Source organism: Pinus tabuliformis, chromosome 8 (assembly GCF_031772625.1).
Source record: "Pinus tabuliformis cultivar Carrire ecotype Pingquan chromosome 8, CPIR1, whole genome shotgun sequence".
NCBI lineage: Eukaryota > Viridiplantae > Streptophyta > Pinopsida > Pinales > Pinaceae > Pinus > Pinus tabuliformis.
Genome location: NC_142294.1, coordinates 1,314,520,634 through 1,314,536,639, shown reverse-complemented (window position 1 = coordinate 1,314,536,639; position 16,006 = coordinate 1,314,520,634). Strand labels below are relative to the sequence as shown.

Sequence of the window (16,006 nt, the reverse complement as noted above, 5' to 3'; positions counted from 1 at the left end):
TATCTTCAAAAAGAGCCTTGGCAACAAAGATGGCATGATTAGTGTTGGACAGGTGAAATTTTGAATTTATTAAAAAGTTGAATCTCATCATTAACTTTCATACTATTTCAGAAAAACGGTCCTAAAGATCAACCAAGTGATGAGGGGCAAAAGGTAGCAAATTTGAACTAGTTATAAGAATGGTTGCTAACTCCTTACCAAGTTTTTCAAATCCGAGGATGCTGATTCTGATCCATTTGGCTTCTAGCATGCTTCTTGCCAACATCCCAAGGGGCAAAAGTCATTACCACACACTTTTTTCCCAAGCAAAGAAACAGAGACCATTAACAAAGCACAGAGAGAAAGTGTGCATAGTAGTGTCCAATTTTTAGCTTGGATTTGAAATGTGTTAATTCCAGCTAAGTCTCGTAGATATCGCAGATCTGGAAACAATCAGATCTTGCTACTGTAGAAACACATAAAATTTTAAGGTCCCTACATTTGGGATTTGAATATTTCCTTTTACAAGTTAACCATGATTCAAACAGTCAGAATTTCACATCTATCCCATCACATTTCAAAGGGAGAAAGCAATGCATGATCGTTGCAAAACTACTAGCAAAAAACAAATTAGCTGGCGATGAGAGTTTTTTCATCTTTCAAAAACGTGTTACCTGATGCATTCTCTGTGATTGTATTACAACTGAGTATCCTTCAATTACAATCAATCACAACTGAGTATCCTTCAATAGTGCATGTAAATTGTGATTGTGGTGCGACAAAAAACTGGCCAAAACAAGATCCCAGACCGGAACTGACTGTGTCGTGATTATCTTCTATATATACCATTTCCCACTCATTACTCATGTGGGCTAGAGGGATCATGGCACTGGATCATAACAGACTGATGATCCCTTGGTTAATGTTCTCAAACCTCTTTCAATCAATAAGACCAACGCAAGACAATCTAACCCCCTAACCCTGACCAAAACAGAACCCGAATATCTAGTCTTTTAGAGGAGGGCAGGCTTGCCACTGTACATTTCAAGTAACTTTTTGGCATGAGAACTGCACTGGACATATTTTTCGAGGAACTTCCGCTCACTTAAAGCAAGAGCACTAAAGAGACTAGGAGGACGCCTGGAAGGTTGCATTGCACTGAGAGCACTCAACACCTTGTGGCGGGGCTTGATCCTACGCTCCAAGCTGAAACCAGACACTGCATAAGGATATGAAAAAAGAAACTTTGCAGGAAGCCCTGCAGTATGCATAAAAAAGTCCATGTTCTTCTGCACCTTATCCATGGAAGCTTTTAATATACGTGAGTGCCTCCTAACAAACTCCTTGATGTCATCTTCGAGGAGCCCAAAACTTGTCAAATGCCTCAATCTATTTTCCCAAAATTCAGGCCCGTTACGTTTAAGTAGAATACCAGGTGCCGATTTAAAAACAATTGAAACATTAGTCTCTGATCCGAACAGGTTTTGAAAATACTGGATGTTGGGACGCAGAGTTTTCTCGAGATTGCCGCCGAGCAATCTGGATCCATTGGATATGACATTTCCCCAAGTCTTGTGCAGGAAGGCCCGATGTTTTCATGAACTCAATCTTGGGTTTCAACCGCCGATCAGCATTGAGAAAAATAATAGATGGGCATCTGGTAATAGTCATCCTTACCTGGCGTTCTGTGAATCCTGAATCTCTCGGTGACTGTACCGCTTGTTGGGCTGTATGAGCTGATCTTACCGCAACCATGCGTGGCCTTGCTTTAAGGATAGCTGAGAGCTCAGACTGACAGAACCCACATTCGTTGAGTAAGAATTCTGAAACGGGGCTTGTGTTCTCTGCTTCTGGGTAGCTTGTGGAGTTGTCTTTATCAGCAGTAGTCGTAGAAAGCCGTGTTAATTTTCACAAAATAATAGGGGAAATGGTGAAGATAGTGCTGCAACAGCCGCTGCCAGGGGGTGACGCTGAGATCCCAAAGATGAAGCCAAGTAATGGGCGAACATGGCCATTGCTGAAGCTCTGAAATTAGGAATTCCTCCAAAATGATTCCATAACAAATCGCTGAAATGATAAATGTATTTGTTTATTATATCCTATGCAAATAGATATATAAGCTATAGGTATGAAATTATGAATGAAAGGGAGGGAAATATCCAGTAATTAATCATTTTGCAATCAACTAATGATACAATAACGGGATTATTTATTATTAATATTTTTATTTTTTATAATTTATTTATTTATTATTATTATGAGGAATTTTTATTTTTTCATAATTTATTTATTTATTATTATTATTATGAAGAAGAATTATATTAGTTGGTTTCAAAAGCTTGGGCTTAAATCTACCCATGTAACTTCTTGTGAAATTATTTAAAAAACAAATTATTTATTATTATAGATTATTATTATTATTTTTAAATAGATTTTTATTTATTTATTTTATTATTATTATTATTATTATTATGATATTAATAACAAATTATTTATTATTATAGATTTTTTTTTTTAAATAGATTTGATTTTTAATTAATTAATTAATTTTTTTAATTTTAAATTAAGATAATTTTTTTATAAGTTAAAATTAAATAAATATAATAATATTAGGGAAAATTGAACGAGGGAATTATGCCAAAAATATACAATGAAATTAGTTTGAGTCACCAAAAGACCTTAGCTTGAGTGGTTTTGTAAACAATTATGTTGTAAGTGACTTATGTGTGGCATTTATGAAAAAACTATATTTAGTGTAAGTTACCAAAACATATTTAGATTATTGAATTTAGACTTTTGTGATCCATATCAAGTTTATTAAGATGATTTTCGGCAATAATCATATCAGTGTGGTTCATCGTCAAGACAAATGGATTCTGATGTGATTATTGCCGAAAATCATCTTAATAAACATATTTAGATTATTTTAGTAGAACTTCCCTAGAAACTTTGTCCAAGCAATGGGAATATAACAAGTAAAAAATGACTAATTGGATAATTAACGTTGCCCAAAATTTGTCAAGGAGTTTACTTTCCTTCATTTTTGAGGTTGACTTGTCTATAAACCAAATCTTCATGCATGGACCTTGGTTTTGGGGAACACTACATGATTCTTTGCTAGCACTATGAAACTGGCTCTTTAGTCAACCATGGTGTTTTCTTTGAATATCAAGTATGGACCAATTACCCTAATATGCCAGTGTACTTGAAATTTTGTTTCTATATCTTATTGTCAAGTTGGAAAAAAGTATTTGCATGGAGATGGTTATTGCGCAAAGAGGCGCTCTCCAACCCAGTATGGAAGAGATGTCATAATGCCTTGCCTTGTCTTGTCCTATTTTGTCATGCCCTACTATGCTAAAAATTTTGACTTGGTAAAATTGCATGAAAGTAAAATAAAATTAATAATTAAACATTATCGGACTCTAGATTTTGACAACCAATGGTTTTTCCCATAGTATTCTTCGGCCCTCAACACGAGGTGTGCTTATCCTTATCCTTATGGCAATACACTTCCCAGGAGGATAAAGAAGAAACATTAGACAAAACATAAGCAATAGTTTTAATATGTTCTTGGTTCTTTAGGTATTGTACTCTAAGACAATTTTTTCGTTCTGCTTGTGCGTGTAAAGAGGCATCAACATTTCATTCAAGGTGCCAACCCATGAGATTTCATTCCTCTTCCATTGAAAACAACGCATATAAATTTTAGAATCATGGTGACAAACCCTCAGAAGAAGAAAAATTCATGAAGAATAAAAGTAATGAGTGCTTGGTATCAAGCCAATTAGATGAAACCCAAGATTTATTGTTTAAGGAATTTTGTAATCTTTCAGAAGCATAAATAGAGTGTGTTCAAGATAAGGATGGATTAGGAACCATGGATGATTCAGAGAGTGATATTGCATAGTTTAGGGTGGAGGGAAGGGCTTTGGAGGGGTTTAAGTGCTTTGTTGATGTGGTGGGTAGGGTTGCGGAATGGTTTGAGGGGGGTTGGGGACAAAGTAAGGTTTTGCAAGGATTTAGGAGGGAATATAACAAAATTAGGGCTTTTGAAGGGTTTACAAGCAAGGCATAATCTAGAAGTAAGAATTTTGATGTCTTTATGGATGTCGCTAGAGACAAGGGCAAAGTTATTGAAAGCTTTCAAAATCAAATTGGAATAGAAAGAAGAGTTTTGCAAGGGCATGTTTTGGAGAAAGATGTTGAAAAAAATGGAGGAAACTTAGAAACAAGAAGAAAAGATATGCCAACCTCTATGAGAAGTTTGCGGGACGGAAGGAAGGATTTTGCGATAGAAGGCATTAACTGCAATAGAATAGAATTGCATCAAAGTATAAGAGAAAATTTTAACAAAGAAACAAATATTAAAGTCCATCATTATCAACCAAAATAGTAAAATAAGAGCATAAAACTAGCAATTGTCCCTAAAGGGGCAAGGGTACACCAAAGGAATAAAAGATTTGGGAAAATCATCTCGACAACCCATTATGAACTAATGGATGGATCTCATTGGTTGGGATGAACAATGTTTGCAAGGCCAACCCCATATATTAATCGAGAACAATATCATACTTATGTGTGTTTTTTAGAAGTAGTTGGTAAAACATATCATATCTATGTTGAAATTAAGATTTTGAGATTGAAATATTTGTTTTTTTTTTTTTTTAATTAGGTAAAATCTATTATAATTTCGTCAACAAATAGGGAAAATGTAATGGTCATGGTTTACAATTTATTAATATGAGTTAATTCATTACTGAAATTAGGTTATATATATATATATATATATATATATATATATATATATATATATATATATATATATATATATATATATATATATATGTATATATCAAACAAAGTAAATTTTTATGGTGGATATGTTTGCTTTAATAAATATTTACTTTTATCATATTAGTAGGCTTTTATTCATGTTGAATTTAATGGTTAACAAAAAAAAAAAAAAAAACTATTCTCTTCTATTAAAAACACCTTTTACTAAGAATAATAGTGGGCTTCTATGGAGCACAATAATAACAATATGGGAGCTAACAATACTATTGGTATTTGAAGATTACTGGATTTTTTTTTTGCCCGAGCTCTGCAACCTGCGAAGCCCGCACTCCGCGGGAGCCAAGCCTATGTGCGCAGCCGCTCACCACGCGTTCTGAGCCTACGTAGGAGTCCAGGGAAAGACCTGTCTGGAGCCTGCGAGGGTACTCACGGAGGGTTCGTCTTTGCGCCTGCGGGGGTCCGCCGAGAGTCCTGCTCCCGACTGCGGCTGCCCTGGCTGGAACTTTTGGCTCACCATGGAGGAGCCTCCTCTTTCTCCTCCTCCTCCCTCTGCAGCAGAGGCCTTCAAAACCCTTCTAGCCTCCCTGCCTAAGAAGAAATGCACGGAAGCAGCGAAGTTTGTGAAAAGGCTGGAAGATATCCCAGAGATCGCTCTCTCCCACTGGAAGGGCCGATACAAGTAGCTCTCTCTCTGGCAGATCGGGCTCTGGTAGGTCAGTTTACAGGACTCTGGCCTTCCCCGATGACGACTGAGAACTGGGTTGCCAGGAACTGGGCACCTCTAATCCAAAATAAGGTAACCTCTTACTTCCTCAGGAGAGGCTACTTCTTGTTTGAATTTTCTACAAAAGAAGACAAAGACCTAATTTTCAAGAATGGCCCCTACTTCATGGGCCCCCAAGGGTTGTACTTAAACAAATGGACACCAAACTTCGATCCGGCGGTGGACATGCCCACAACGGTCCCGGTGTGGGTGAGGCTCCCCAACCTACCAGTTCATTGCTGGAACTGGGATTCTTTGAAGCATATCGGCAACACCCTTGGAAAATTCATAGACAAGGCTAATAGCAAGGATCAATATGACTGTGCCAGAATCTGTGTAGAGGTAGATCTAGAGGTCGGACTGCCAGAAGCCGTCAAAATAGCGGTTGGTCCCTGGACTCATATACAGAAACTGGACTATGAGCATCTGCCATTCAAATGCCGTAAGTGCCATGTCTATGGGCATTTTGCCAGGGACTGCCCGTCCAAAGGGGTGGAAGAAAAAGGAAAGGAAGATGGATGGAATCAGGCAAAGCGATCCAAAACCTCTCACAGGAAGAACACAAATGGCAGTGCCAAAACCCCTCAAGAGGGCATTGCTAAAAAATCAGCCAGGGAAAGCCAAGGAAATAAATTTGAAATCCTTGGATCTGAAATCATGATCACACAGGATACAGAAGTACCAAAGGAGATCTCTGCCCCTAAAGCTTCCCCCTCCATCAAAAGTATACCAGAGAGAACCAAAGAGAAGGCTTCAGAAGAAGAGGAGGAAACCCAAGAGTCCAAAGAATCACAGGAAGAAGGGCAAGTCGGGGAATCCCAGTCCTCTCCCAGAAGATCTACATGAGGGCGCAAATCTGCAAAAGATAAAAAAGAACAAGAAACCTACAAGGACAAACTCCAGGGCAACCAACCAATGCTAGAGAAGCTCCTAGCTAAAACCCTGAAGGTGACTAGGATTCAATCACAGGGCTCTAAGGGAGCCCTCCAAGGCAGAAATAAATAATGAAGATAGTCTCCTGGAATTGTAGGGGGATGGGTACCTCAGCTAAGGAAGAAGTAATGCATAGTTTAATAAGATTGGTGTTGGGTTGTGTTATATTCTTTCCACATAGTTAATAGGGGGTTTGAAGAGCACCCGTAACCCCACTTTATGGGGTCCAGGGCAGCGCCCCGGAAAATTTTGGTTTTGGACCCTATGTTAGGTTGGGTGGACCCACCTATGGTTCTGTGCATGATTTTCGCACATGATTTTTGGACGCGATGGTTTTCGGTCCATGGTATTGGACGCGATGGATTTCGGTCCATGGTATTGGATGCTTCGGCATGTATAAATATGTATTGTAACATTGAAAGGAACATAATGAAAAATCAAGATGGTAGTCCCGGTTTTGGGATCCAGGGGAAAATCTCTGTGCATATGTGTTTTATGTGTTATGCTCTCGCATTGTTTATTTTCTTTGTTTAAGAATTCGTATGCAGGTAATTTCTGTACAGGGTTAAAACCTACATTTGGTATCAGAGTTGTTTTGGCTTCAAGGGGACGCCTTTGTTGCTGAGGGGTTTCGCTCGGGCCTGTGGTAGACCCTGTTCAGTGGGAGATCCGCAAGATCGATTCTGGTGGTGAAAGAAGATGGCGAGTAGTGGAAAGATAGAGATTGAGAAGTTCAATGGTCAGAGTTTTGAGTTGTGGAAACTCAAGATGGAGGATCTGTTGGTGGATAAAGATCAATGGATCGCGGTAGATCCAGGTACTAAACCAACGGGAGTGACCGATGAAGAATGGAAGAAGTTGGATCGGAAGGCAAAGAGCACAATACGATTGTGTGTCTCAGATTCAGTATTGCTGAATGTATCAGGGGAAGCTACGACGAAGGCTTTGTGGGACAAGTTAGGGACTTTGTACCAATCTAAGTCTCTGGTGAATAAACTGTTCCTGCGGAAAAAGCTGTATAACCTGAGGATGAAAGACAGAGACTTGGTGACAGAGCATCTGAATGTGTTTAATACTGTGGTAAGTCAGTTATCATCTGTTGATATTAAAATTTCAGATGAAGATAAGTGCATCAGTCTGTTGTGTTCTCTACCAGATTCATGGGATAGTCTGGTTATTGCAATAGGTAGCAATGCAACTGCTTTGCAGTTTGATGAAATAGTCTCAACCTTGCTGACGGAGGAGATGAGACGGAAAAATATGGACAACCAGAATGGTGATGCCTTGTCTGTACGAGGACGGTCCCAGAACAGAAACAAAAATAAGTCATTGAGTGGGAGATCTAAATCTAGAGGGAGATCTAAATCTCCAGGAAAACCTATAAAGGTGGTGTGCTGGAAATGCGGAAAGGAAGGGCACTTCAGAAGGGATTGTAAATCTAAAGCTCTTGATAAAGGAAAGGGATCTGATGATGCTCCTTCTACAGAGGCGAAAACCACCTCAGATGAAGGTGGGGATGTGTACTTGGCTTCTTCAAGTACACATGTAGATCATAAGGCATGGTTGATTGACTTAGGTGCATCCTTTCACTTCACTCCCCATAGAGAGTGGTTCTGCGAGTATGAGAAATACGATGGTGGTGATGTCTTCTTAGGAGATGATAGGAAGGCTAGAATCATTGGTCGCAGAAAAGTAAAGTTGAAGTTTCAAGGTGGAAGGGTTAGAACACTTCCGGGTGTTCTGCATATTCCTGCATTGGCCAGAAATCTAATTTCTGTAAGCAAGTTGGATGATGCAGGTGTAAAGACAGTGTTCGAGAAAGATACCTGCAAGATGGTTCGAGGAGCACTGATATTGATGCAGGGAGTTTGGATTGGAACTCTGTACAAGCTGTAAGGTAGCACTGTTGTTGATGGGTGCAATAGTTCTATGGTTCTTGAAAATGGAGTAGAAAATCTAGTGGTCTTTGGAGAGAAGACCATGTTGTGGCATCAAAGGCTTGGACATATTGGAGAGAAGGGCCTTCGAATACTTCATGGTAAAGGTATGGTAGAAGGTATGAATAATAGCTCTCTGGATTTTGATTTCTGTGAAAATTGTGTATATTGGAAGCAGAATCGGGTGAGTTTCCCCTCTAGTGGTAAGAGGACGAAACAGATATTAGAGCTTGTGCACAGTGATGTGTTTGGACCTGTGAAGGTTCCATCACTGGGTAAGTCTATGTACTATGTATCATTTATAGATGAATTCTCAAGGAATACATGGATATATTTCCTTAAGAAGAAATATGAAGTCTTTGACAGGTTTAAAGAATTTAAGGCTTTGGTGGAAAATCAGACAGAGAAGAAGATAAAGGTGCTAAGGACGGATAATGGTGGAGAGTTTTGTAGCAAGGAATTTGAAGAATTCTCTAAGAAGTGTGGTATAGCACGGCAGAAGACTACTCCATATACACCTCAGCAAAATGGAGTCGCAGAAAGAATGAACAAGACGTTGATGGAAAGGGCAAGAAGCATGCTAAGTGGTGTCGGGTTAGGACAGGAATTCTGGGCAGAGGCGGTGGATATTGCATGTTACCTGGTCAACATGTCACCTTCATCAACGTTGGAGGATAAGACTCCAAAAGAAGTATGGACTGGTAAGAAACCCTCTCTTTCACATCTGAGGGTCTTTGGATGTGATGCATATGTACATGTTCCAAAGGAGAAACGAACCAAGTTGGATATTAAATCTGAAAAGTGCATCTTTATTGGGTATAAAGATGGTTTAAAGGGTTATAAGCTTTGGAACCCAGTCACACGGAAGGTTGTGTACAGTCGATATGTGGTGTTCAGAGAGGTGAAAGATGTTATTAAACATGAAGTCCAACCAAAGGAACCTGTGAAGATAGAGTTTGAACTAAAGGAGGAAGAATCAGACTCTGTAGCAGAGGAGGAATCAGAAGATGAAGAGCCACAAACTCTGGCTGTGAGAAGATCAGTTCGAGAAAGAAGGCAGCCAAAAAGGTATAGTCCATTTGCTATTTGTTCAATTTTTTCTTTGTTTGTTACTGATGATGATCCCAGAACTGTGAAGGAAGCAGTGGATTCAGAGGATGGAAAACTCTGGAAAGAGGCCATGGTTGATGAAATGGCATCTTTACATAAAAATGAAGCTTGGGATCTGGTGGAGTTGCCGGCTGGGAGGAAACCCATTGGCAACAAATGTGTGTTCAAGAAGAAGACAAATGTAGAAGGAAAGGTGGAGAAATACAAAGCTCGGTTGGTAGCAAAAGGTTATTCCCAGGTGTCGGGAATTGATTTTGGTGATATTTTTTTCTCCTGTTGCCAAGGTAACTTCTATTAGATTACTTTTATCTATTGCTGCTGCTTTTGATTTTGAGGTAGAACAGATGGATGTGAAGACAAAATTTCTTCACGGGGATTTGAAAGAGGAAATCTACATGAAGCAACCTGAAGGCTTTGTGGTGAAGGGTAAGAAAGAACTGGTATGCAAGTTAAAGAAGTCTTTGTATGGGTTAAAACAGTCACCAAGGATGTGGTATCAGAAATTTGATACATTTATAGGGACTTGGCTTCACCAAAAGCAAAGCAGATCATTATGTGCATTTTAAATTAATTGGTGACTGTGTTATTTATCTGGTATTGTATGTGGATGATATGTTGCTGGTTGGAAATGACAAAAAAATTATCTAGGATTTGAAGACTCAATTGTCCTCCAAATTCGACATGAAAGATCTTGGTGCCGCAAACTATATTTTGGGCATGGAAATTAAAAGAGATCGGGCAAAGAGGAAGCTCTGGTTAAACCAGAGGAAGTATGTCGAGAAAATACTGCAGAGGTTTAATATGCAAGATAGTAAACTGGTGAAGGTTCCTATTCCTGTAGGTGTGAGGTTATCTACTGAACAGTGTCCCAAGACACAAGAAGAGGAAGAGGACATGTCCCGTGTTCCATATGCAAGTGCAGTGGGTAGCCTAATGTATGCAATGGTCTGTACTAGACCAGACATTGCACATGCAGTGGGAGTATTGAGCAGGTTTATGTCAAAACCTGGGAAGGAGCACTGGACAGCAGTGAAGCAGGTTTTCAGGTATTTGCGTGGCACTAGTGATTATGGTTTGTGCTACCAAGGAAGACCAGGATTGGACAGAGTGTTGGATATTCATGGCTTTGTTGATGTAGACTGGGCTGGAGATATGGATAAGAGAAGATCTACAAGTGGGTATGTGTTTAACCTATTTGGAGGTGCAGTTAGTTGGATGAGTAAGAAACAATCTGTAGTGGCACTATCAACTACAGAGGGAGAATACATGGAAGCCACTCATGCAAGCAAGGAAGCAGTTTGGTTGCAGAGATTGTGTTCAAGTATGGGGTTAGTACAGGGAGCTATAAGAATAGACTGTGACAACCAAAGTGCAATTTTCTTGGCAAAGAACCCTGCTTATCATTCAAAGACAAAGCACATTGATGTTCATTATCACTTTGTGATGGATATGATAGAAGACAGAAAGGTGTTGCTGGTAAAGGTGGACACTTTGAAGAATACTGCAGATGCATTGACAAAATCTGTGAGCTCTGAGAAGCTCTCTTGGTGTAGAGAAGCAATGGGCATCTCAGGGCTAGAAAAATGACTAAGCTCTCTTGTGGCCCCCTGTGGAAAGAAAACAACAAGTGGGAGATTTTTGGGTTGTGTTATATTCTTTGCACATAGTTAATAGGGGGTTTGAATGGCACCCGTAACCCCACTTTATGGGGTCCAGGGTAGCACCCTGGAAAATTTTGGTTTGGGACCCTATGTTAGGTTGGGCGGACCCACCTATGGTTATGTACATGATTTTCGCACATGATTTTTGGACGCGATGGTTTTCGGTCCATGGTATTGGATGCGATGGATTTCGGTCCATGGTATTGGATGCTTCGGCATGTATAAATATGTATTGTAACATTGAAAGGAACATAATGAAAAATCAAGCTGGTAGTCACGGTTTTGGGATCCAGGGGAAAATCTCTGTGCATATGTGTTTTATGTGTTATGCTCTCGCATTGATTATTTTCTTTGTTTAAGAATTCGTATGCAGGTAATTTCTGTACAGGGTTAAAACCTACAATTGGAATCCCCAGATATCCTCCTCATCCAGGAGACCAAGTTGGAGGACTCAGCCTTCCTCCAAGCAAGCAAAAAATTTTGGAAAAAAAATGGAGCGCATGCAATGTCTGCCCGTGGAGCGTCAGGAGGACTTGGGGCGCTCTGGAACTCAAACAAGTTTTCACTAATCTCTGAGTCCCTAAATACTCATTGGATTTTTTTAAAATTGCAGCATTTAGAAACTAAGGAGATTATTTGTATATTCAATGTGTATGCTCCTAACAATGCAGGTGAGAAAAAGAACTGTTGGGACTCCATCAAAAGTCTAGCAGATCTAGAAAACTTGGAAAATATTATCATTGCCAGAGATCTAAATCTCACACTCCGAGCCTCAGAAAAAAGAGGAGGCAGCATAGTCAGGGATCTGGCAAGAGAATGGGCCAAAGATCTCATGCAAGAATGGGACCTGCTAGATATAAAACCAGTCACAGGCACGTTCACTTGGTCAAACAAGAGAGTGGGGCCAGGACACATAGCAGCAAGACTTGACCGATTTCTTGTTCAAAGCTCCTTCCTTCTCTTGGGGCTGGAGGCTAGAATGCGCATTCTCCAAAGCAGTGTCTCAAATCATAAGCCTATCAGTCTAGAACTGATTCCTTCTAAGGATCTAGGGCCTATACCTTTCAAGTTTAGCTCCCTATGGACCAAAGAGACAGATTTCTTGCAAAAGATTAGAGAGTGCTGGAAAGAGCCGGTCAAGGGATCTCCATTCTTTGTATGGGAGGAAAAACTTCGCAGGGTTAAAAAGATGTTGAAGGGCTGGGTAAAGACCTTGCCTAATCCTGCAGTGGACAGAAAAAAAATTCAAAAAGATCTGGAAATTCAGCACCTTCATCTGGAAGTTGCCGAAATCACCAAAGAAGAGCTAGATAAGGAATACCAGCTACAATAAAAATTCCATAGGGCATGCCTGGCAAAAGAGGAATTTTGGAGGCTCAAGTCAAGGAGTCTATGGCTCAAGGCTGGAGACCGTAATTCCTCCTTTTTTCATAAGCAAGCCCAAGCTAGAAAATGCCGTAACAGTATTTTAGAAATCAAAAATGAGGATAGCACCTTAGAAGACTTTTTCAGCATCAAGAAGGCTGCATCAAATCACTTTGAAAAAATGTATTCTGAAGTCATGGGGACCATCCAGAACGCCAAAATGTTAGACGATGTCCCCAAGCTCATCACTACAAAAATGAATCAAATTCTCGAAAATAAAATTTCTACAATTGAAGTCAAAGATGCGCTCTTTGCAATGGAACCCGACAAAGCTCCGGGTCCTGATGGATTCACGCCCAGGTTTCTTCAAACATGTTGGAAGATAGTGGAGAAGGACTTTATGAAAATGATTCAAAAATCCCAAGAATGCCAGAAAATTGGGGGCTGCACAAACTCAGCTTTCCTTGCCCTTATTCCCAAAGAAAAAGGGGCTAACTCCTTTAATAGATTCCGTCCAATATCCTTATGCAACATTGGATACAAAATGATCACTAAAGTTATAGCAAACAGATTGAAGAAAATCCTCCCTAAAGTCATCCCGGAGAACCAAGGTGGCTTTATACAAGGCAGGCAATTGGTAGACAATTTCATCTTGGTCCAAGAGGCGATCCACTCAAGTCAGCGCCAAAAAGAACAAGGTATGGTTATTAAACTCGATCTAGCTAATGCATTTGATCATGTTAGACATAAATTTCTGTTTGATGTAATGCACAAACTGGGATTTGGACAAAATTTCATCAAATGGATCAAATCTTGTATCTCCGAACCCTGGATTGCTCCTCTTGTGAATGGTAGGGCTGCAGATTTCTTTAAAGCATCTAGAGGGCTGAGGCATGGGTGCCCCCTGTCACCTCTCCTCTTTGTGTTGTAGGCCTTTGTCCTTAGTTTTCACTTAAACAAGAAACAACAAGACCAAGAGATAGTTGGACTATGCATAGCAAGAGGGACCAAAAGCATCAATCATGCACTCTTTGCAGACGATACTCTGCTCCTTGGGGCTGCTTCTCAACTGATGGCAAGGAAATTCAAAGAGGTTCTGGAAGACTACTGCCAAGATTCGGGCAGTGAATTAAACAGGGGTAAGTGCCATACTTATTGCTGGAACGTTTCAGTAGTTGCTGCTAGCTCCATAGCCAGATGTCTGGGCTTTGCAGCTTCAGCATCTTGGACTTCCTTCAAATACCTCGGGCTACCTGTCTTCCACAAGAGAGCTACAAGCAAGGATTGGCTCCCACAGATTGAAAAAATCAAATCCAAAATGCAGGACTAGGGGACATCTTGGCTAAACTTGGCTGGGAAATCAGTGCTAATTAAATCAGTGTTGAGCAGCCTGCCTCTCTTTAACTTTTCTGTTCTTTTGGCACCAATGGGAATCATTAAAAACATGGAGGAGCTAATCAGAAAATTCCTTTGGAAAGGAGGCAAGAGTAATGAGAAGAGACTCTCCTTAGTAAACTGGGAAATAGTCTCCAGGCCGCTACAGGAAGGAGGATTAAATTTTAAAGATCTAAACACTCAGAATTTAGCAATGGGAGCTAAACTGATTTGGAAGATTATAGCGCCAAAGCCTGGATGGGTTCAATTGGTGCTGTGGAAGAAATACTTCAGAGGCCAGAGACTCCGGTGTCTGGAGTAGCAAAAAGACCATCTTAGATCCCCTCTCAGCAATCTAATCTCCAAAGTCGGGCCACTTATAAGAGATAATGCCTATTGGATACCCGGGAATGGTAAACATATCAGAATTTGGGAGGATAGTATTATGAACAGACCTCCGCTAGCAAATTCAAGTCTAAGGAGAGAGCTGAAGACGTGGATGGACGAAGCTAACATAAAATCGCTTTGGGATATATCGGCTTGGCATGGAGATAGTTGGGCAGGCTGGAAAACTCCCAATGTCCCAGCTGCGTGGTTGCCAAAATATGCCACGCTGCTTCAGTTGCTCCATGGAGCTGCCCCTATACACGCAAAAAAGAAGGACTCGAGAGGCTGGGGTGCAAAGCAGATTGGTTATTCGGTGGCACAAGGCTATGCCAAAATCAGGGAAAGACCCCATGTCCCCCCCAACCCGGCACCTTGGAACAGCATCTGGAATTTCTCCACTATTCCAAAGATTGATTTCTTCTGTTGGTTGTTATGCCATCAAAAAATTCTAACAGAAGATAGGCTGCAGAAAAGGGGTTTCCTTGGTCCATCAAGATGCGTTCTATGCAAAGAAAATTCCGAATCTGCTGTTCATATTTCTCTAGAATGCAAATTTACAGTTCTAGTCTGGCAGGAGCTCCTTGGAACGTTGAAATCGATGCCCATCTTCCCCCACACAGTCCCGAATTTGTTTGATGGGTGGTTGGCAAGATACCCAGGCCCAGGTCCAAAAAACAAGATTGTCAAACTTGCTTGGATTGCCCTGCCCAAATTTATCAGTTGGCAAACCTGGTTGGAGAGAAACAGAAGGATCTTCAGAGATAAGGAATAGAACTACAAGGTAGTTGCAAATACAGTTAAAGGACAGCTAAATGAGTGGCTGAGTGATAAAAAGGATGACACAAATCTAAGCCAACATGACATTGAGTTCAGAGCCGCTCTCAATCTAAGCTTCCAAAAGTCGATAATACCACTCATATGCCTCAAAGACTGGCAATTAAGGAAAAATGGAGAAGATTTTCAAGCTTGGTTATCCAATCAAGCTCTTCCCTCCCTGTTCTTTGATGGGGCAGCTAAGGGAAATCCAGGAAGAGCTGGAGCAGGAGGCATAATTATAAATCCAAAAGATTCTTCCACCCACAGGTTTGCATGGGGTCTAGGCCACACCACAAGCATCCAAGCTGAAGTCATGGCGCTATTCCAAGGGATCAAAATGCTTAAGGCTCTAGGACTCACAGAAGCAACTGCCTTGGGAGATTCACAAGTCATTATCAATGCTATGGTGACCAAAACAAATCTGGTAGATCTTCGGCTGGCAAGGACAATCTTAAGAATTAAAGGCATGATCAAATTCTTGAGACTGGAATTTTTCCATATCCTGAGAACCAACAACAAAGAAGCAGATGTAGAAGCAAATAAGGCAGCCCAGTTAGATGCTGGAACTATCCTCAGAGACAGTGAAGTCTCATGGGAACCAATCCCTTAAAAAACCACTATGTTCTACCGTCTTTTTCTAAAGCAATTCGTCTGTATCCATAAGCTTGGGAAATCAGCTGGAAAAGGCCAAGTGAAAAATTGTAAAAAAATGCGATTCATAAGTGAATGTGGCATGCTCAGCTGGCTGGAGAGATTCCAAGAAACCAATCTCAGCTTTTGTAACCGAATCTAAGGCATTTTTCCAATTAGTATCCACCAAATATTTCAAAATTTAAAAATATTATAAATAATTATTAATATCCACCAAATACCTAACACACAGA

At 40.3% G+C, this 16,006-nt stretch overlaps 1 pseudogene; it reads right to left on the bottom strand.

The window, feature by feature from the left end:
- Nucleotides 1-604: 604 nt before the first annotated feature.
- On the bottom strand, nt 605-2,074 carry LOC149240308 (uncharacterized; annotated as a pseudogene).
- Nucleotides 2,075-16,006: the final 13,932 nt, after the last annotated feature.